The sequence below is a fragment of the Rhipicephalus microplus genome, chromosome 9, assembly GCF_043290135.1.
Source record: "Rhipicephalus microplus isolate Deutch F79 chromosome 9, USDA_Rmic, whole genome shotgun sequence".
Lineage (NCBI taxonomy): Eukaryota > Metazoa > Arthropoda > Arachnida > Ixodida > Ixodidae > Rhipicephalus > Rhipicephalus microplus.
Window position 1 is genome coordinate 91,007,013 of NC_134708.1, and position 20,924 is coordinate 91,027,936.

General features: G+C 45.0%; 1 protein-coding gene and 1 long non-coding RNA gene across 10 annotated transcripts in view; one reads left to right on the top strand and one right to left on the bottom strand.

Moving 5' to 3' along the window:
- Window positions 1-20,924, bottom strand: part of LOC142771998 (uncharacterized) — a 371,379-nt gene that overhangs the window by 194,970 nt on the left and 155,485 nt on the right. Inside the window, exon 4 of one of the 9 annotated variants that reach the window (XR_012886229.1) lies at window positions 9,013-9,343. The exons of the other annotated variants lie outside the window; for them this stretch is intronic. The gene's annotated coding sequence lies outside the window, so the exon portion shown is untranslated. Of the gene's footprint in view, window positions 1-9,012; window positions 9,344-20,924 lie in introns of those variants that run through there. 9 annotated transcript variants of the gene reach the window in all.
- Window positions 9,323-20,206, top strand: LOC142772001 (uncharacterized). The gene is made up of 2 exons (XR_012886231.1): window positions 9,323-11,520; window positions 19,990-20,206. It is a non-coding gene; the product is annotated as an uncharacterized LOC142772001 (long non-coding RNA).

Consider the following 20,924-nt stretch of genomic DNA (forward strand, 5'->3'; position numbering starts at 1 on the left):
GAGTGCGGCCTTCATCTTTTCAGGTGGAGACATGTAGAGACTTACCATCATCATCATCATCATCATCATCATCATCATCATCATCATCATCATCAGCCTGACTACGTCCACTGCAGGACAAAGGCCTCTCCAATGTTCCGCCAGTTAACCCGGTCCTGTGCTTGCTGTTGCCAATTTATACCCGCAAACTTCTTAATCTCATCTGCCCACCTAACCCTCTGTCTCCCCCTAACCCGCTTCTCTTCTCTGGGAATCCAGTTAGTTACCCTTAATGACCAGCGGTTATCCTGTCTACGCGCTACATGCCCGGCTCATGTCCATTTCATCTTCTGTATTTCAACTATGATATCCTTAACCACTGTTCGTCCCCTAATCCACTCTACTCTCTTCTTTTCTCTTAAGGTTACACCTACCATTTTTCTTTCCATTGCTCGCTGCATCCTCCTCAATTTAAGCTGAACCCTCTTTGTAAGTCTCTAGGTTTCTGCTTCGTAGCTAAGTACCGGCAAGATACAGCTGTTATATACCTTCCTCTTGAGGGATAGTGGCAATCTACCTGTCATAATTGCATGCATACATGCATACGTAGAGACTTACCGTGAAGGATTAAATGGACTTAAGGTGCTCCCACTCTTTGTTTACGGAAGCCCAGGCATCATTCATAAATTTGACACGGGCGGTTTGGCGAGCGAGAGAGAGGATTTCATTCTTTCCCACACAACTTCAATTAGGTTGAAGTCAGGTTACTGGGGGAAAGGGGCACATAAGCACCATCGTGGTCTTCAGTGGCCTGTTAACCACGGCAGGGACAGCACTCTGACTGTATTTTTTTAGTGTAGTGCTCTACAATGAGAAGCCTTTCATCCTCAGGTGCCCTGGCCACATATAGGAGCTGGCACCACCGAAAATGCATTCAGCGAAAAATTACGCCACAGCTGTGGAATTCTTCGAAAGCGATGACGAAGCCCATAACGTGCGTAACCTATGGTGCCAATTCTCACAGGAATCTTAGTAGTGAGACTAAATTTGTACAACGCTTGAACCAGGCGGCTGCCTTTCATAACAGACATGAAAATAGGTGCTTCATGCAACGAGCCCAGCCGGCTCTTTCAAACCACTGAAACAAAGTACGGCGTTAGCACACTCCAAGCGCTATGGCGAGGGAGTTGCACCCGAGGCACAGCGGGAACTACTGTCGCGATTGCGTGCGCATGCTGCGCGTTTCCAAATTTCGCCAGCAGTTAGCGCCCCACGAACCACTGGCCGCGCGTTCCCCCAAACAGTGGACCATACTGTACAGGACTCGCCGGAGTGTTACGAGCGAGTCGCTGCTCTGAACAAGTGGTCCGACGACGACAAACTTCGCAGTGTTTTCCTTGCACTCGAGGACTCAGCTAGGACCTCGTACGAGAACCATGTGCCCTACTTGACAACTTGGGATACCTTCAAGAGGCAGGCATTTAAAACGCTCGAAAATGTCCTGCGAATAATACGACCTGAGGTCTTACTTCAAACTCATCAACAGCAGCCAAATGAGCATGTAACAATCTTTGCTGAAGAAGTGCAGAAGCTATTCCGCCACGCGGATTGGAACATGACTAAAGACAAGAGGCTTCAGTATCTTATGAGCACCGTCAAAGAGCAAATACTTGTGGCTCTCACTAGAAACCAGCTGAAGAGCATCGCAGGGTGCATTATTGAGGCCATCGCCGTAGAGAAGACACTTGCACTACGCGCAAAGCAGTACGACCGCAACTACCTTGCTCAACTATCCGACTTCACTAATATCCGTAATCCCACCACAGATTCTATTCGAAACACTATTCATGCTATTGTACGCAAAGAGCGGCACAAGTTCCTACCGAGTACACAACCTGCAATTTCATCGCTTGTGGACTTCGTACGGGAAGAAGTTCAGCAAGCTCTCCGAACAGTTGATCCTACTGAAACACCCTCGTCCACATTGGCTACCTATCCCGGAGCCAGGTATTCTCACCTACGCTGCAGCTTTGAGAAGGCAGGTAAGACCAAGCGGCTGACGACGAGATAGCTACACGCCACCACATCACATGACATCCAGTCCGCCATGACCACGCGCGCAACAACCCACTCGTTCAGCAACATACCAACAAATGGCACCACGCAAGACTGACGCTTGAACCCCAGATCGACGACCCCTTTGTTTTTCACTGTGGCGATGCCGATCACCTTCTGTGACACTGCTCATATCGCCAGATGGGCCTTCGCGGATACCAAGTCAACGCTCCACCAACCCTACTTGGCCAATAGCCTAATAAAATTGAGGCCTATCTGTGAGAGGCCAACGATATGCGGCGACGGGGAAGGCTGACGACGCCACTCCCCATTGCTTCAGATCTTCGCACTTCTCGACCACCAAGTTTGTGTCGCACATGAGGTAATTCAGGTAAACCAAGGTAGAGCGGCTGTTGTTGTCACCAATGTTAGCACGGAACACCAACACCTCAACAAGGGCACTGCAGTCACATTCTTGGAAGGCTTTGTCAAAGTAAGTGACGCTCTAGCGCTCTCCGATTCCTTTCAAGCAGCACCGCAAATACCAATCAATGAGGGAAACTTTGACATTAACCCCAACTTGCCACAACACAAAAAGAAGAAGCTGTGTCGCATCCTCTTGGAATATATGGAATGCTTTTCTGTGTCATTGAAGATCCGACAAATGCCGTTTGCGAAGCATCGTATAATTACAGATAAATCCGTACGTCCGATTCGCCAAAATTCCTACCGCGTGCCAGCAACGTAACGCAATAAAGACACAAGTTGAGGAAGTGATCCACGACTACATAATAACACCCTTCAAGAGCCCATGGTCGTCACCCGAGGTGCTTCTGAGAAAGAGAGACGGTTCTTTACGCTTCTGTATAGATATATATCGGCGACTAAACAGCGTCACCAAAAAGGACGTCTACCCACTGACGAGAATAGACAATACGTTAGACTAACTGTGCGGCGCCAGGTACTTTTCGTCGATTGAATGCAGGAGCGGCCACTGACAGATTGAGGTGGACGAGATGGACCGTGAGAAAACTGCCTTCATCACGCCAGATGGCCTTTGCGAGTTCGAGATTATGCCTTTTGGCCTATGCTCCGCAACGGTGACGTTTCAGCTTGTCATGGACGCAGTGTTACCCGGGTTGAAATAGCAGACATGTCTCGTATATCTTGTTGATGTGGTTGTTCTTGTATCCACCTTCGACGAGCACCTTCACAGGCTGCAAACAGCGCTAGATGCATTTAAAGCGTCGGGGCTCACTCTGAAATCGCAGAAATGTCGTTCCGCCTACAAAGTGCTCCTTTTCTGGGACATGTCATCAGTCGCGAAGACGTCCGCCCCGATCCTAATACGATAGTTATAGCGCGAGAACAAAACGACGACACAGAGACAAGAAGGACACAAAAGACACGAGCACTTGTCTCTGGGTCGTCGTTTTGTTCTCGCGCTATAACTATCGTCATGCCATACCAACTAGCCAAAGCTGCCACACTCCGATCCTAAGAAGACAGAAGTCATCAAAACTTTCCCGACGCCCAATACAAAAAAAGCGTCCGTATATTCTTGGGCCTCTGTGAGTAATACGGGCGTTTTGTACGAGGCTTCTGAAGAATCGCTGAGCTTCAAGAAGGCAGACATGTAGTTCATGGGCAGAAGCCTCGGTAGGACACTTTTGGTGAATTTCAAAAACACCTTCAGTCGCAGCCATTACTAGGTCACTTGGACGAAAACACCAACACTGTGATCCACACAGATGCGAGCGGCGTGGTACTCGGCGCAGTCCTAATTCAGCGAAAACACTGCCAGGTCTCTGTCAAAAGCTGAAGTAAACTACTAATTGACAGAAAAGGAATGTCTTGCTGTCGCTTCGGCAGTCACAAAATTTTGGCCGTATCTTTACGGGAAGCACTTCAAGGTCATTACTGACCACCACGCTCTGTGCTGGCTCAATAGCAAGAGACCCTTCGGGCCGGCTGGCTCATTGGATCCTGCGACTATTGAAACACGACATCACCGTTGTGTGTAGGTCAGGCCAAAGCACGCAGACGCCGACTACATTTCGAGAGCATCCATTGATATCGTCGGGCCACGTGGTCATGACGGAGACGACGGGTAATTTCTTTGGCCCAAGAGTGCCGACACGTTTGCACACGATCAACGCGCTTATCCTGATTTACGTGGTGCTCTTGAGTACCTTGAAAAAAGACCACTTCACCGCCAAAAGCCTACAGGCGCGCAGTTTTCACGCTGTGCCTATGGAACGAAGTGCTTGGGAAGAAAAACCTTACGCCGCACAAAACCTACCCACTAGTGGTTGCGGCCACTTTGCGGCAAGAAGTTTTAGAGGCGTTTTACGACGAGCTGACAGCAGGACGTCTCGGGTTCACTCGTACACTGTGGCGAATTCAAGAAAAATACTACTGGCCTGGATTGAGCGCGGATGTCGCACGCTACGTGAAAACCTGGCAAGATTGCCAACGTGTTTCAGCAAACCTGGATGGATCTGCTTGCTCATTTTCCGACTTAAACCTAAAGGTACAAGTGGATAGTGATAGCAACAGACTACCTGACATGCTACGTGGAAACCACAACATTACCATCAAGCAAAGCTAGCAAAGTCACAAGCTTCATCGCGAAAAAAATTCTCCTTCGGCATGGCGAACCTATGGTCCTTATCACCAACAGAGGTACGCATTCATCGGAGACCTCACGCAGCAGAATATCCACTTAAGCCAGACTATTCATCGCAAAAGCACAGCCTACTACTCAAAGGTAAATGGCCCAACGAAGCATCTGAATAAGACGCTCGACGACATGCTTCCCCATTTGCGCTGACATCTGGCACAAGACTTGAAATGAAGTCCTCCCGTACGTCACGTTCGCGTACAACACCGCAATACAGGAGAAAACGCAGATATCTCCTTACGAGCTCGTGTTCGGCCGATCAATCACGACCATGCTGCATGCGTTGTTGCCTCACGTCGACGACCTTAGCGTCCACATGGATGTCACCGGCTTTCTTCAACGTGCCGAAAAAGCGCGCCATCTTGCTCGAATATGTATCCTATAGCAGCAGCACACGAACGCCCGACTATAAAACCAAGGACAACGGCAACAACAGTACGCACCCAGTGGCCATGTTATAGTGTGGTCACCGATTCTCCGCCGCGGTCTCAGCGAAAAACTATTGCGACGGTATTTTGTACCATACTAGATTACCCGACAACTGGGGCCTCTACATACAAAGTTGTGCGTGATGGAGTGACACAGTCGCAGCGATGACGTCTACAACCTGCCATAGTTCACGTTGTGCACCTGAAAAAGTTTTTGAGCGTTAGGAGACTAAAATTTTCACAGCTTCGGTCTTACTATGCGAACTTGCGATTTCCTTTGTTTGTTTCTAGTGGGTTTGATTGATTGATTGATTGATTGAACGTTTATTATCATTTGTCACATGAGGTATACAAACACTGATTGGACCCATAGCCTGAGGCTTGTGTAGTGTCAAATGAGAAAAGTAATGGACAGAAGCGGGAAATATCAATTACACATAATACATATACAGACACTGTAAATATACACATATACAGAGTAGAGAAGTCTTTCTCTTATTAAACAATCTGGTCACACCAAACAAAACTGCATGTGTGCATACAAAAAGTTATGACAGATAACTTCGTGGACACATCCAAAAAACATCAGTTAAAATACATAAAGAACATCAACCTATCACAAGTTTTAGTTAGAAGGAAAAAAAATGCTAGGTTTACAAGATTCACCAGTGTATATTTATACAAATGTAAGTGCTTACCACCAAAGAGAAAAAGAAGTATTTACAGCTTGCTCAAGAATTGATTTTTTAGTTTTACCGCAACATTGTCTGATGTCTTCAGTTCAGTGGGCGAACTATTCCAGATCTTTATCGCTGTGATTTGCATTAATCTCTCACCATAAACGTTATTTCTTGGCGCCAAGTTAAAGTTACCGAACGTCAGGCTTCTAGTAGGGCGGCAAGAGGAATAAAATAACGAGACATCAAATGGGCTATTGTATTTTACGATACTGTTAACACAAACGGTCATCTTATGGTCACGCAAAAGATCGAAGGGTAGTATTTTTAGCGATCGGAATAACGGCCGGCTTGGCTCGTTGTACTTACTCTGAGTTAAAATTCTTATGGCACGCTTTTGTAGCCTTCGAAGGGGATCCAGATAAGAATCATATGTCCAGGCCCACAATTCCATGCAGTAGATTAAATGACTATGGATGAAAGCAAAGTAAAGCGCCCGCAAAATGCTTTTATCAAAGTAGCCTCTAGCTTGTAAAAGCGCGTGGCAGCTGGAAGCCAGCTTTACACCGACGGCATTTATTTGACCTGCCCAGTGAAAGTGATTATCTAGTATAATCCCGAGGTATTTAAACGTGTCCGTACGTTCTAATATGCAGTTGCCAATTTTTATCTGAATATCTTCATAACTAATTAATTTCCTACGGGAATGAAATATAATGCACTTCGTTTTTTCAGCATTAACCGTTAACCTGTTAGCAAAAAACCACTGGGAAATTCTTTTCAATTCTGCGTTTACTTGTCTTTGTAATTCAAGAACATTGTCGGCCGTACATATTAATGCTGTATCATCGGCATACATAATAATTTCGGAAGAGCTTAATACATGAGGCAAGTCATTGATATAAAGGGAGAAGAACAGCGGTCCGAGAACCGATCCCTGTGGCACCCCTGTGTTCAGATATTGCAGTGTGGAAGTAATATCGGTCATCACGACAGCCTGCTGTTTCTTTTTGATGTAATTAGAAAATAACTCATCGGCTTGATTACGTATGCCGTAGTGCTTTAATTTATGCAAAAGAATTGAATGATCTACCGTATCGAATGCTTTTTGTAAGTCAACAAAAACAACTCCCGCTAGCTTGTTGTTGTTTAGCGCCGTGTTAATCGATTGTGCTAATGTCAACACGGCGGATGACGCAGAATAATTAGACCGGCATCTATGTTGCTGAGGACAAAGAACCATGTATTTCTGTAAAAACTTATTTATGCGGTTTGATGGAATTTTTTCAAAAATGTTATTTACAACGCTAAGAACCGATATCGGTCTGTAGCTAGACGGATCGGAAATGTCACCGTTTTTGTAAACTGGATTTACTTTTGCAATTTTTAGTATGGATTGGTAGGTTTCGTTTTGTATAGAATGATTAAATAAATTGCACAAGATTGGACCTAAAATATCCACGTTTTCTTTTAACAATCGCGCGGTAATTTGGTCTAGCCCAGCAGATTTGTTAGTTGAAAGGTTTTTAATAATATGAAAAACTTCGGAAAGTTCAATATCATACATCACAAACGTATTGACAACTGGTTTTGACGCAATGGAACTGTCTGCAAAGCGGGGAATTTTGTCTGCCTGAGCTTTGCCTATACCAGAAAAGAAGGTGTTGAATGCTTCGACGGTGCTGTTGTCAACGCTGTCAGGAGTAACACGTTGTGGTTGACGGCCCCCAGTAACATCATTTATGATACCCCATATTTTGCGTGTATCGCCAGATGCCTCCTGGATGCGGCGTGAGTAGTATTGTTTTTTACGGGCCCTGATTATTGTTACGCATTTGTTGCGCAGTAGCTTGTACTGACCTAAATAGTAACGGTTCGTCTTATGGCGTTTTTATTTATTGTACCAGAAATTCTTCGTTTTTAACAGTTGCAAAATGTCATCATTCATCCAAGGGCAAATTGGTAATTGATATGAACGTGCAGGGAGTACGCGACAGCAGTTATTAACTGCGTTTTTAAGAACTCCTATCAGGTTCGAGAACTCAGTATTAACATCATTGTCGTATATATCATCAAAACTGATCTGCAAGAGGCTTTTTCTCAGCATTGCGTAGTCTGTCCTGATAATATGTCTTCGATGTTCCTTCTTGTTTTGGATTAAGGTATTAAGAACAATCAACATTGGAAGGTGATCCGCAATGGGTTCTTTGAAAACGCCAGCATGAACGTCGGTATCTATATTTGTTAGAGCGTGATCTATAATTGATGAAGATACACTTGTAACACGCGTGGGGGTGGTTATAACATTTCTGAAGTTGAATGACTGCAGCAAGAATGAGTAGTTCTTATTAGCATCTTGGCTAGTATCAAGGTTGAAGTCCCCAACTACCACAACGGGATCAGTGTACGTTGTTGATATTGTCATAAAAATCATTTCCAGTTTAGCAAGAAAATCAGGTAGACTAGAATTGGGAGGCCTATAAATGACACCAACAATGAGAGGAAATTCTAACTTTACGAACAAGGCTTCCATAAAAGAACAACTGCACGAAATTGATGGCAAAGATTTGAAAGAAAAACTTTTATGAATAAATAGGGCGACGCCGCCACCGCGATTTCGCGACTCTCTTGGCTGTGAGGTAAACCTGTAATCAGCGATCACAACCTCCTCGCCTATTTTCAGCCATGTTTCCGTGATTGCAATAATATGAAACGGTTGCGCATGCTTAGACAACTGTGCTACAAGTAATCTAAGTTCTATCTGATACTTCGAACATTGCAGTGGAATATGGACGTGCTCGTTTCGCCAGCAAGTTGTTGAACCTGAACATTATTCATTGTAAAGGTACGCCTTGGTACCTTACTAAACGATTAGGACACGGTGAGTGACTACACGACTTTGACAAGATCATCTTCGCAAGTTATGTGAAGAACCTTCGCTTTATCCGATTTCCTCATTAGAATCTTGCCCTCAGAAACCCAGGCGAACTTCCAGTTTCTCTCACACTTTGCACTTTTGGCTTTGCCAAGCAGAACTTTGTTTTCAGGGCACAGATGCTCGTTTATGTACACTGGTTCATTCGTTGCAAATCCGAGCATCGCCGTGTTTAATCTGTCCTTCTTGGCGAACGAGCATTGTCCCGATGTTCTTTCAACATCAGGACAATGCTCGTTTTTCATGGGAGGGGGAGAAGAGGGTGATCCCACATGCATTTAGAAAAAAAGACAGACTGGGCTATCTTTTCTGGTTCTTTACCAGCGTCACCTATGTGGTCGAGTGCAGCCGTGCGGCATAGATGCCCGTTGTATCGCTACATAACGAACAGATAAGGTAACTGCTTTCGCCAACGGCAAGTCTGGTAGCCACCGTTTGGGCACACTGCCTTTATTTTTCATGTCTCCGAGCAATGCGCATTAGCTTCTTTTCGGGAGCAGGTAAGTCCAATTATTTACCTTCTCATTTTTATTCCGGTCGTCGTTTCCCTCTTTACTGGTCTGGGCATCCTGTGGCGCACAGTCACCTAAGGGACAGTTTACATGGCACTGTAGGCAAAACGTTTCACGGCAGTGCAAGCTTGGCACACCGAAGAGCACGAGCGTTGTAGCATACGGCACGAAGCCACTTTTGAAAGCACTCTTGTGCCTGTAGACGTGGCACAAGAGTGCCTGCAATGCCTTCCGCTGCGCAGCTTTTTGCGCGGCCATGCTGGCAACACTGGCACTCTGCGGGGTGCGTCCATGCGCTGACACGTTCATCCTAACAGTGGATGGCACTGTGCAGCAAGATAACATAGGCGAGCGGCAGAAGCAACAGTGGCTGCGAGATAACCCGAAGCAATATAAAACCTATGGTAACGACGATGCACCCATCGATCAATGAGAAGTTTGAGCGCGAGGTTCTGTCTGTACTTCGGACATCTGCGTCCCTTTTGCGACTGTTTCCGGTTTATAAGGAATTAATCGGAGCTGAGACTCAACGTAGGAACTACGGATAATGACCTGACTATAGCCTAGCATCGGTGTAGAAGCAATCTAGAAGCGACCGTCACATTGCAAAAGCGTTCAAAAATTAAGGAAACCTTAGGCTTTGGCTTTAAAAGTTCAACGCGATAAGGATATCCTATTCTCAATGCGTGTTTTAACCACTTGCCGTGTACACTTTACTGCATGATGTGGCTCTAGAAGTTTAAATTGTAGACTTGTACGCAATCAATAAAGTTGAAGTGGTTTTTTGAAAATGAAACTTGCAGGTATTCCCGCATTCTGTGTAATGAGTAGCATGCCTGAAACCATGAACTACAATGCACGTGAAATGTTTCGAACATTCTATGCGTCCACTATACGTTGTGTTAAGGGAATACGTGAAGTAATGTGTGGGTCTTTTGTAATGGGTGGCTGGCTTTGAACCACGAAACTCTTTGAAGTAACCACATACTCTGATGCCCGATGGCTAAGTACTCTTGTATCACTCAATACTACTCGAAATGACATTTCCTATTGCGAAGCCTGTATGCAGGACACCTGTGTTTGTAAAGTGTGAATGTATTGAGTGCATTTCTAGGTAGAAGGATTTTCGCTATATTTTGAAGCGGATTTGTAACTGTGTGGTAGAACACCTGTTTGGCAAACAGACAAGCTACCTTCGATTCTGAACTTGACCCAGACAGTTTTATTATTTTTTGTATTCACATCTTTCTGAGTTTTTCGGTCTCGAGTCATGTGTTGATTTTGTACTCGCAATCAACCACTCTCACGCCGATGCTGATAACCTCACCATAATTTCGGCAAAATAAGCTTTTAAAGGTACAGCGTAATTAACCTAAGCGCAGCCATATAGTTTTCAAAATCACCCGGTATCCCCCTCTCAAGGTTCACGTGGATTAGTGCTATAGAATTGTTTTTTTCCTCATTTTATTATCGTGCATTTCGAGTGATGTATTCGTTCAAAGTAGCTTTTCATTTACATTCTGAATTCATAGGGGCTAAGGCACACCATTGCTTCTGCATGTCAGTTCGGGAAAATTCATGTGTCTTTGTATTTTCTCTCGTTGTCGATATTCAAAAGACAAAATATTCTCTCCAAGATGAGGCTATATTTACACCAAGTGCGTCGGCTTAACAAACTTTTTCTATTTCTAGTGAGTTCTGAAGAATGTCATTAGGTGTTCAACACAATTCACACAGACATCAAAAACGGAAAAGCTTCCTTAATCAACAGAATGCGCTTTTGTTTGTAAAAAAAAGGGTAGACCAAAAACTTTTCCGCGCCGTCGATCAATCTTTCTTGCTTTTCAGGAATTACATACATGTCGGCAGCATATTTCAGCAAGTAGGTGGCGTTGATTTAGGTCAAAATTTTCTCTGTACAGTATTGATGTGAGACCTACGATGACGTGCCAATGATTCGGCAGTCGAGTCAATCTCAAACACATAAAGTTCAAGCAATTCACGACTGCCGGTGAAGATAACAGTATGAGCCCAACAATGCGATACATCTACGTCACCAAGTTGTATAAAAGACAGGGAAGCGGCGCCTCTGCATTTTGTACTCACGAGACTAATGATCGTTATAAACCCTCACGTTGGCTGCCCGGACACATTGCGAACAGTGAACTAAACCGCCAAGCAAACAGATGTTCTTGCAGCCATACTCGTCCTTGTTTCTACTGATGTTATGGCAAACAGGGACGTGAAGCAGGTCAGTTGTTCATCCAGGACATTTCAATGGCTTCTGAATATTTGACGCATGACTGCTCATAAAGCGCAACCTAAGCATGCGAGCACGTATTCGTTATTCGTCCTGTTTTACGAACGTGCGTATCGGCTTTTTTAGGTGGTCATTCAAGGCCTTGACGCGTGGACACAATTGACTTGAACCTTCGAACATATTACCACGTTTAACTTGCAGACATGACACATGCTAATGCTTCGTGCAAATGATGTTTGATTTAATCGCTTATATGTATGACTTTTGAGCCAAAGTATTAACAATTTATTAAAACAACTAGACCTAAAATATACGTAATTATATTGACAAAGGCCGGCGCAATAATGTGATGTAATATTCAACACGAGTGAATGTTGTATGTCAGTGAACATTCCAAATACCATTGATATATTAAATAAGAAAATGATGCCCTGCTCTGCCTGCATCACTTGTGCGCGTTTGCGAAATCGTGCTCATCGTCGCCATCGTTGGCTGTACGAGAATATACTTTCTATTGTTGTGTTTATATTTTAAATGATAGCATTTGTAATTCATTTGTTGCGCACGCTGGTTCTTCATGTGTACTAACACTGGATAGTGTTGACTAAGGGTATCGTTTATGGGTGAAGCTTCTTAGGCCGTGGGTCGCGCGTCCATGTTGTATGTACTACTATTATTATTAGTAGTAAAAAGTAGTTGAAGTATGCAGCCACCGCTCGTTTAGTTCTCAATATGTCCGCTAGAAGATGCAACTTGTATATCATAAACGTATGATGAAAAGCTGCGAGATAAAGGTACTTGGAGTGTTCTCTAGATGAAAGGGTGGATGGACAGACGTACCTACAAACGGAAAGACAGAGACGAACAGAAGGAAGCCCGGACGTACGAACAGACAGACAGAGACAAACACAGATGGGTGGCCGGACAGACGACTGACTGACAGACAGACACACAGACAAACGAATAGATAGACACACTGAACGAATGACTGACAGGCAGACAGACAGACGCACGGATGGACACCCACGTACTCACGAACGGACGAATGGACTGACTGACGGTTCCACGGACAGACAGACGGATCGATAGAGAGGCGCACGTATGGAGGATAGACAGAAAAACGCACTGATGTACAGACAGACAGGCAGATGGACGGACACAAGGATGGACGGATAGGCAGGCAGATGCACTGACGAAAGCATAGACGCAAGGCTGTACGAAAGCACGAACGGCAGCACAGACGGATGCACAGACCTACGGAAGGAAGACCAAACGGACGGACATAAGCATGAACGCATGGACGGACAGATGCATGATTGATTGATATGTGGGGTTTAACGTCCCAAAACCACTATATGATTATGAGAGACGCCGTAGTGGAGGGCTCCGGAAATTTAGACCATGGACTGATGCATGCTTCGCCCAACTCACCATCATATACTCCATAGATATTCTGTCATTATTTTATAACACTTGTGAAATATCTCGTGAGAACTGCTTATTTTTGAGGTGGTGCGTACGTGAGTTATAATCTCGGAGTGTTACCTGTCCGTTTTAAGTGCGAGTGCATTTCTTAATCAGGGTATGTGAAGCGTCTGTCGGTGTCGGCGAACCACCAGGTGGTATGTCTCCGCTATCACTCTCTCTTCAATAGCAGCAGCTGCGAGCGTGCACGCTCATTCTCTCCCCTAGTAACCGGAGTCGGAGGTGCGGGCGGAGCTATGGAGAGTGAGCAGACAAGAGACGCGTTGATGATGTTGATAAGTGGTTTTTAATGGTGCAAGGGCCAATTTATGGCCAAGAAGCGCCATTTCATTACACTAGAGATATGAACAATGGTATGATGCGTGGCTGTAAAGGGGCCTTAAAAGCCCTCGCAGTAACGTGGGTAAAAACATGGAAGTAATAAAATCATGACAGTGGCGTGAGATATGTGCAGTGAAAGTGGATAAGAAAACGTCATAGTAATAAAACCATGATGGAGATGTAGTCACCACAGCCACGACCACGGTACAGAAGTCGTGCTACGGGTCACTTTGAAATACGGGGTGAAAGCTATGAACATCTTTTAAAATGTGAAAAGTGATTGTAGTTTAAAATGCGGATCCTGAAGGAAGAGCATCGCAGGGTGCAGTGGAAGCTGCTGTCGGCAAGGCCGTAAAAAGTGCTTTTTTCTTAGAGCATCTAGCTCATTGCATGGGATGAGAATGTGGAGAGCCGTAAGTGGTTCTCACATCTCTCAAAATATGGTGGATTGCTGTTAGATAGATGAAATGAGTGTGTAAACTGTGTATGTCCTGTTCTATGTGTTGTTAGTGTTACTTTTCTGTGTGTCGTGATTTTGATAGCGGTGGCCAATTACCTAGTTGCGGCTTAATAGCATGGAGTTTATTGTCTGTGTGTCTATCCCACGTGCTCTGCCAATACCCCCTGAGCTTTCGTTTTATAAACGGTTTCAAATCAAGGGCAGAGATTCGTGTTGATAAATTGAAAGTAGCTTCAATAGCGGAAGCAGCCAGCTTGTCGGCTAAAACAGTCCCTTGTATCTCACTGTGCCCTGGCACACAGCAGACAACGACATGTTGTTTTGATGTGTACAGTGTGCACAAAAAAGAGTAAAGTGACACCAGCACGGGGTTTTGGTGTTTTTAGGAGTTTACAAGGCTTTGACAACACTTAGAGAATCTGTGTATATTACCGCCTTTTTCAATTTTATCAGTTTGATGTGTTTTACGACCACCAGTATTGCGTAAGCTTCTCCTCTGAAAATGCTTGCATAAGGATGAAGAACGCCAGCTTCGGAAAAGAATTGGCCTACCGATGCATATGACACAGAAGTGTTGGACGTTGAGGCATCGGTAAAGAAATCGGGCCATGTGTATTTATGTTGTAGTTCTAGGAAGTATCTATGTATGTGTGCAAGTGGTGCGTGCTTTGTGACTTCAGCAAAAGAGACCTCATAGTCTATAAGCTGCCACTGCCATGGTAGCAGATATGCTGCAGAGCCATCAAACTGTGTTCTAGAAGAGGCACACCTGATTCTTTGGCAAGTTTAATGTCGGGGTCTGAATGGAAGTCTCTCTTTCGGCCGAACAAGACGCAAGTGCTCTTTTGTGCGTTGAGTATAGAACCATTCTCATTTGCCCAATGAGACACCTTGTACAACCCTAATTCAACTTTACGTTGACACATTGAGATGTTGCACGATTTGAAACCAATCTGTACATGATCGACATATATGCAGTAATAAATATTACGTGAAGGATACGGGTACAATGAGTTCATTTTAACAATAAAAAGTGTGCAGCTCAATACACCTCGTTGTTGCACTCCTGTTTCTTGGACAAATACTCGAGATAAAACAGTGCCAACTCGAACACGAAATCTATGGTTGGACAGGTAGCTTTCGATGATTGACAGAATTCTACCCCACACCCCTCAATGTGACAGGTCTCGTAATATGCCTTTTTCATATCAAGGAACACAGAAAATCAAAATTGCTTATGAACATTGCAAAAGAGGCCTCACAGTCTATAAGCCGCAACTGCCATGGTGGCAGATATGCTGCAGGAGCCATCAAACTGTATTCGAGAAAAGGCACACCTGATTCTTCGGCAAGGGCCTTTACACGGAGTGAGTAGGGCGTCTGCAACGAAGGATGGTTCTCGAACAAGCAAGAACAAGATAAATAGTTACTTGTAAATTCAGAGGGGTGTTTCGTTGGCCTTCGTCTTCAGAAAGTAAAAAAAAACAGGTAACATCTTTGGAGGTGGAGCGACAATTCTTTCGGATCCACGTAATGGCTCTCCGCAGGGCTAGTTCGAAAAGCACCCGTAGAGAGGCGAATTCCTAGATGGTGGGAAGTCTCGAGAACCTTCAAGGCTGATGGTGTTGCCGACTGATATATTGGAGCACCATAATCTAGGCTTGCGCGTACAAGGCTTTTTTATAAATTCATCAGACACTTCTTGTCACTGCCCACGTAGTGCGTGACAGCACTTTCAAAATATTCATTGTTTTTAAGCACCTGTCTTTGAAATACTTGATGTACGCGATGAAGGTTAGTTTTGTGTCTAATATTAGTCTCAGAAACTTGAGCTCCTTCTTAACTGGCAGTGGTTGACCATGCAGGTTAAGGTCGGGGTCAGGATGGAGGCCCCTCTTTCGGCTGAATAAGACGCAAGTGCTTTTTTGCGCGTTGAGTTTAGAACCATTCTCATTTGCCCATTGAAACACCTTGTTCAACCCTAGTTGAACTTCACGTTGGCACATAGAGATGTTGCAAGATTTGAAAACAATATGTACATGATTGACATATATGCAGTAAAAAAAATTGCCCGCAGCTTCCCTCGGGGGAACACTGAGGAGGATGCGGACCATATAATTGGTTAACGGGGTGTTAAAGTGCGACTTACTTGGGTCGATGGCTAAATTGGTTAACGTGGTTGTGAAATGGGGTGTTAAATTGCGACTTACTTGGGTCGATGGCTAAATTGGTTAACGTGGTTGTAGGAGGGGGTGTTAAATGAGTGAACACGTACACACGTATGCGAAAGGGCGGCGCTGGTCGAAGGGACGTCGATCATTGTGTTTGTGGATTCGTTGGAATTCATTTCACCGCGACCTTGGACGTCGACGCGCCGTACAAACCAACCGACGAGCGGCAACTGAGCGAGCGAGCGCCGACCTTGAGTATATATACAGCACGACGGCGCATGCACTGTCAGCTGTTGAATGTTCTCGAAGCGCGACGCCACATGCGCGTCCACTGGAGAATCAGGAGAATTGTAGATGTCGAACGCGGTGTGTAGAGGAGGAAGGGTGCACAGATGGTGGAGGAGTGAAGCGCGCGCGGTGTGCAGAGGAGGAAGGGATGCACAGATGGTGGAAGAGTGGGCGACGGCGCGACGGCGCATGCGCGCGCGTCAGCTGTCGTATGTTCGAGAAGCGGTGCGGACGGCGCACTACAAGGCGCGAGTATAAGATGCTCCGCATCTAAAATAATACGTGGGAGAGAGGGGTGCAGTGAATTCATTTTAACTATGAAAAGTGTGCAGCTCAATACACCTCGTTGTGGTACTCCTGTTTCTTGGACAAATACTCGAGATACGACGGTGCCAACTCGAACACGGTATGTACGGTTGGACAGGTAGCTTTTCTTGATTGTCAGCATTTTACCTCACACCCCTAATTGTGACAGGTGTCGTAATACGCCTTTTCCATATCGAGGAAGACAGAAAAGAAAAATTCCTTATGAACAAAAGCGTCGCGAACTTGTGCCTCCATATGGACAAGGTGGTCAATGATGGACCGAGCCTCTCGAAACTCACACTGCTATGGGTCAAGTAGGCCATTTATTTCGGTAAAATGCATGAGCCACCAGTTAATCATTTTCTCAGACCTTGCAAAGACACCTAGTTAACGCTAATGGACTGTAGCTGAAAACTGAGGCCGGGTGTTTGCCTTGTTTTAGAATTGGGATAACGATAGCTTCCTTCAGGGCTGAGGGTAGCTCAACGGAAGACTATATCGCATTATACAGGGAGAGGAGAGCTTTCTCGGTTTCAGTGGGCAGGTGTTTTAACATATCATATGCCACACGGTCAGGGCCTGGGGTAGATTTATTGCAGCAAGTAAGTAAGGCTTGCAGTTCAGCGAAACAGAAAGGTTTATTGTATTCATCATATGTTGTGGGTTTGCGCTGCAATCTCTGTTTTTTTATTCTGGTTTCGAATCTTTGGAACGCTTCACCATAGTGTGATGAGCTGGAAACCTGTTAGAAGTGCGCTCCGAGAGTGTTAGCCAGGTCTTCTAAACTCTCCCCTTGTATGTTCACTGGAGGAAGTGGATGTGCTTCTCGTTCTGACACCTTACCAACCTTGTTCCAGACTCTCGCCTCATCTTGGTATGAATTATTGCCTGATATAAATACTTGCCAACAATCACTTCTCGTCTGTCGGCGCGTCCTCCTTCTTTGCGACTTGATCTACTTAATGTTTACAAGATTCTCGGCTGTGGGCGAGTCTCTAAGCAACTTACATGCCTTATTTTGTTTTATTCGCGCATCACGGCACTCATTATTCTACCATGGCACTCTTAATTTGCCTGACAGTTCACATGTTTGGGAAATACATTTCACTGCTGCATCAATAAAAAAAGCTGTAAAGTAGCACACAGCATCGTCTATGCTCACACCACCACGTCAATGCAATGAAGTTCTTTTTTGAAACTTTTTTCAAAGGCTTTGTCGGTGAGCCAGTAGGGAATCTGTGCACAACATGCATTTGTTATTGATGTGCTCATAACGATAAGAAAACGGTCACTACTGTATAGAATAATAACAACTTCCCATTTAGGTAGAGGGTGGAGTGATGGGGATGTTTGCTGAGGTCTATTGACGATTAGGTATTAACAATATCGTAATATGTTGGCTTTTTGCGATTCAGGAGGCACGCGCCTGAAAAAAATGAACAGCTCAATCAGGCGACCTCGCGCATCACAGCGAGTGTCACCCCGTAAGCTATTATGTGCTATAATGTTCCCTGGGATAACATAAAAATGTTCTGGGAGTTCGTCTATGAAGGCGTGGGTTCATGCTTTTTAAGACGGTGTTGTGGAGGTATGTAGAGAAAGCAGATGGTGGCAAGCTTATTCAAAAGAACGGCTTGAACAGCAGCCACCTTAAGGGATGTTTGCAGTGGTAGGTGCGTGCATGCAATCCCTTGATTGACTATAATGGCAACACCACAGGATGCACAATGGCATCAATCTGGTGCTTCCGAAAAATAGCGTGCTGACGTAAAAAGTTGGTGTGTTTCGGACTCAGGTGTGTCTCTTGTACGCACAGCTCCTTAGGTGTATGTTTGTGTATAAGTTCCTGGATATCGTCGAGGTTTCTCAGCAGTCCTCTGACGTTCCACTGTAGTATTTGTGTGCTTTTAATGTTGTGTGGTGCTGTGTGTACAAAAGTGTTGCGTTAGGTTACAGGGCCTTTTAGGGGCCCTGTGATTCGAGGTTTCGTCTTTTTTGGTGCGCTCCAATGAGTTGCGCCAATCCTTCGGCGTCTCAGGCGGCGGAGGAGTGGGACTTGCATCCATCACCTCTTATGAGGTGGTGGATGGTGCCTGCTCGGTAGGCACGCTCGCAGAACTTTTGGACCTAACTGCGCCTTTAGTGGTCCGAGGTTCAGCAGACACGGGGGTCTGCCAGCCCTGTTTGTCAGCTGGCGGAGCTGTCCAGGCTGCTCCAGCAGGAGGTGCTGGTGGCACGACCGTGGCCACACACTGTTTGACATTCGCGGGTGCAGAGACATGTGGCGTGGCGCCCCGGCGCGTCACATCTGCGAAGGAGATATAAGATAGGTTTTGCGGTGCGAAGCGTTGGCGTGCTTTGACCTTAAGTTCTACCATTTGTTTCTCTTTTTTCCATGCGGGGCATGTTCGTGAGTAGGCAGCGTGATCTCCTTCACAGTTCGAACAATGAGTTGTTTCTGAGGTGAAGTTGTTATTATGTATTGAATGGATGCACCATTTGTGCAAGTGGCACGCCTTCTGCAACTCTGCAATCCATGACCGAAACGTTGACACTCGGAACATCAACGAGGGTTGGGAATGTATGGTCTCACACAGAGCTTACAATAGCTGGTTTCTAATGAGTATAGTAGGTCACTTGTTCCGAATTCAATTATTATTACAAGTTTTGTAGGGGTAAGCTTGTTGTTGCGTCTTATTGTTATTCGTTGGACTTTGACCATGTTCTGGTCCTGCCAACCTTCAAGCCGCTCACTTTCAGAAAGCTCCGTGAGGTCAGCCTCGGAAATTACGCCACGGACAGTGTTCATGGACCTGTGTGGGCCCACCGAAACAGGGGTTTCCCAAAAAGCTACAAGTTTAGACAGTGCAAAATAAAAAAACGCTGACTAAGGTGAAATACACAAAAGTTAAAAAGACGTTTCAGCTCCCCACACGGAAGCATTGTTCACAGTTACCACAAATAGCGCAGTGCGCTCTTCTCATGCACGTTTCATCACGTGTTGCAGACATCGCGCGTACACAGAGAGGAGTGTCCCAATATTTCTGTTCAACGTATGCGCAGAAGTTTGAATGGCCAGAGATTCCATGTGCAATCGTGGTAAGAACTTTCTTTCCGTGGCAATTATGCAGGCTTTTTCCCAGTCGATAGCCTGCCCAGTAGACGTAACATGTTCTGCGAAGGCAATAGAAGCTTCTTTCTTGTTCTTGACGTCATTAAAATGTTCCCGGACGTTACTATAATTATTATTATTAAGATTATTAATTATATAAGTGATATTAGTAATATTTTCATATTATTACTATTATTATTATTATTATTATTATTACTATATGGGGTTTAACGTCCCACAACCACCATATGATTATGAGAGCTGCCTTAGTAAAGCGCCCTGGAAATTCTGATCAGCGGGGGTTCTTTCACGTGCAGGGAAATATGAGCACTCGGGCCTACAGTATTTGCGCCTTCACCGAAAATGCAGCTGCCGCCACCGGGATTCAATCTTGCGACTTGCACGTCAGCAACCGAGTGCCCTAGACACTACAGCACAGCGGCGGGGCCACTGTAATGCCCTAATTGCGCTATGGGTATGAGTGTAAATAAATAATAATAAATTGATAAATATCTCGCTAGCATCTCTCTAGCATCGAAGAGCCACTGGTCTGTCTTGATATGATGTGTGTCACCCCTGCTTTGCAAGTTCTTCTTGTTGTTTTCCGTAAAAGATGTTGAACTGGATGCCATAGAGCCCTGTCGCTCCTTAGTGCACCATGTCCAAACAGATGTACGTGTCCTGAGACGAGTTTTATGTATAATTTTCTTCTGAAGCTGCTTGGAGCATTGACGAGGCTCTGTAGGGGTTGGATTTGGCCGACATGAAAACGTCTTCCTGCATGTTGAATAGTGCACTCATAACTATCAATAAAGTTTCGCGTCAATTCATTCATCTATCCATGCGTAGTAGCATGTTTGTCTGCCATTCAAAAGATCACGGTTCGAATCTGTCCCGAGCGTTGAATTTTATTCACTTCATGATGACAATTTGCCCTTCAATACCACCGCCAAAGGCAGCACTGTATTTTTTGCCACACGAGTTTCTTTCATATTACGAATGCATGCACTAATATATACTTCGTTTCATTCGTGGCGCGCAGGCGTACAGAATAGGTCACGGTGTGGGTCACACGTGACTGGTGAGAAGTCTTACAAGACGTGTGCTACGAGGGTGCCACGTTATTCTTTTCAAAACCTTCAATTAGTGTTCGTTGTTCTCTCACATCTTCCTATGCCTAGTTTGGCCTGTACGATGGTAAATATAGAGAGCCACTAGTGTGCCAAGATGTAGGCTTGTAGACCGACAGATT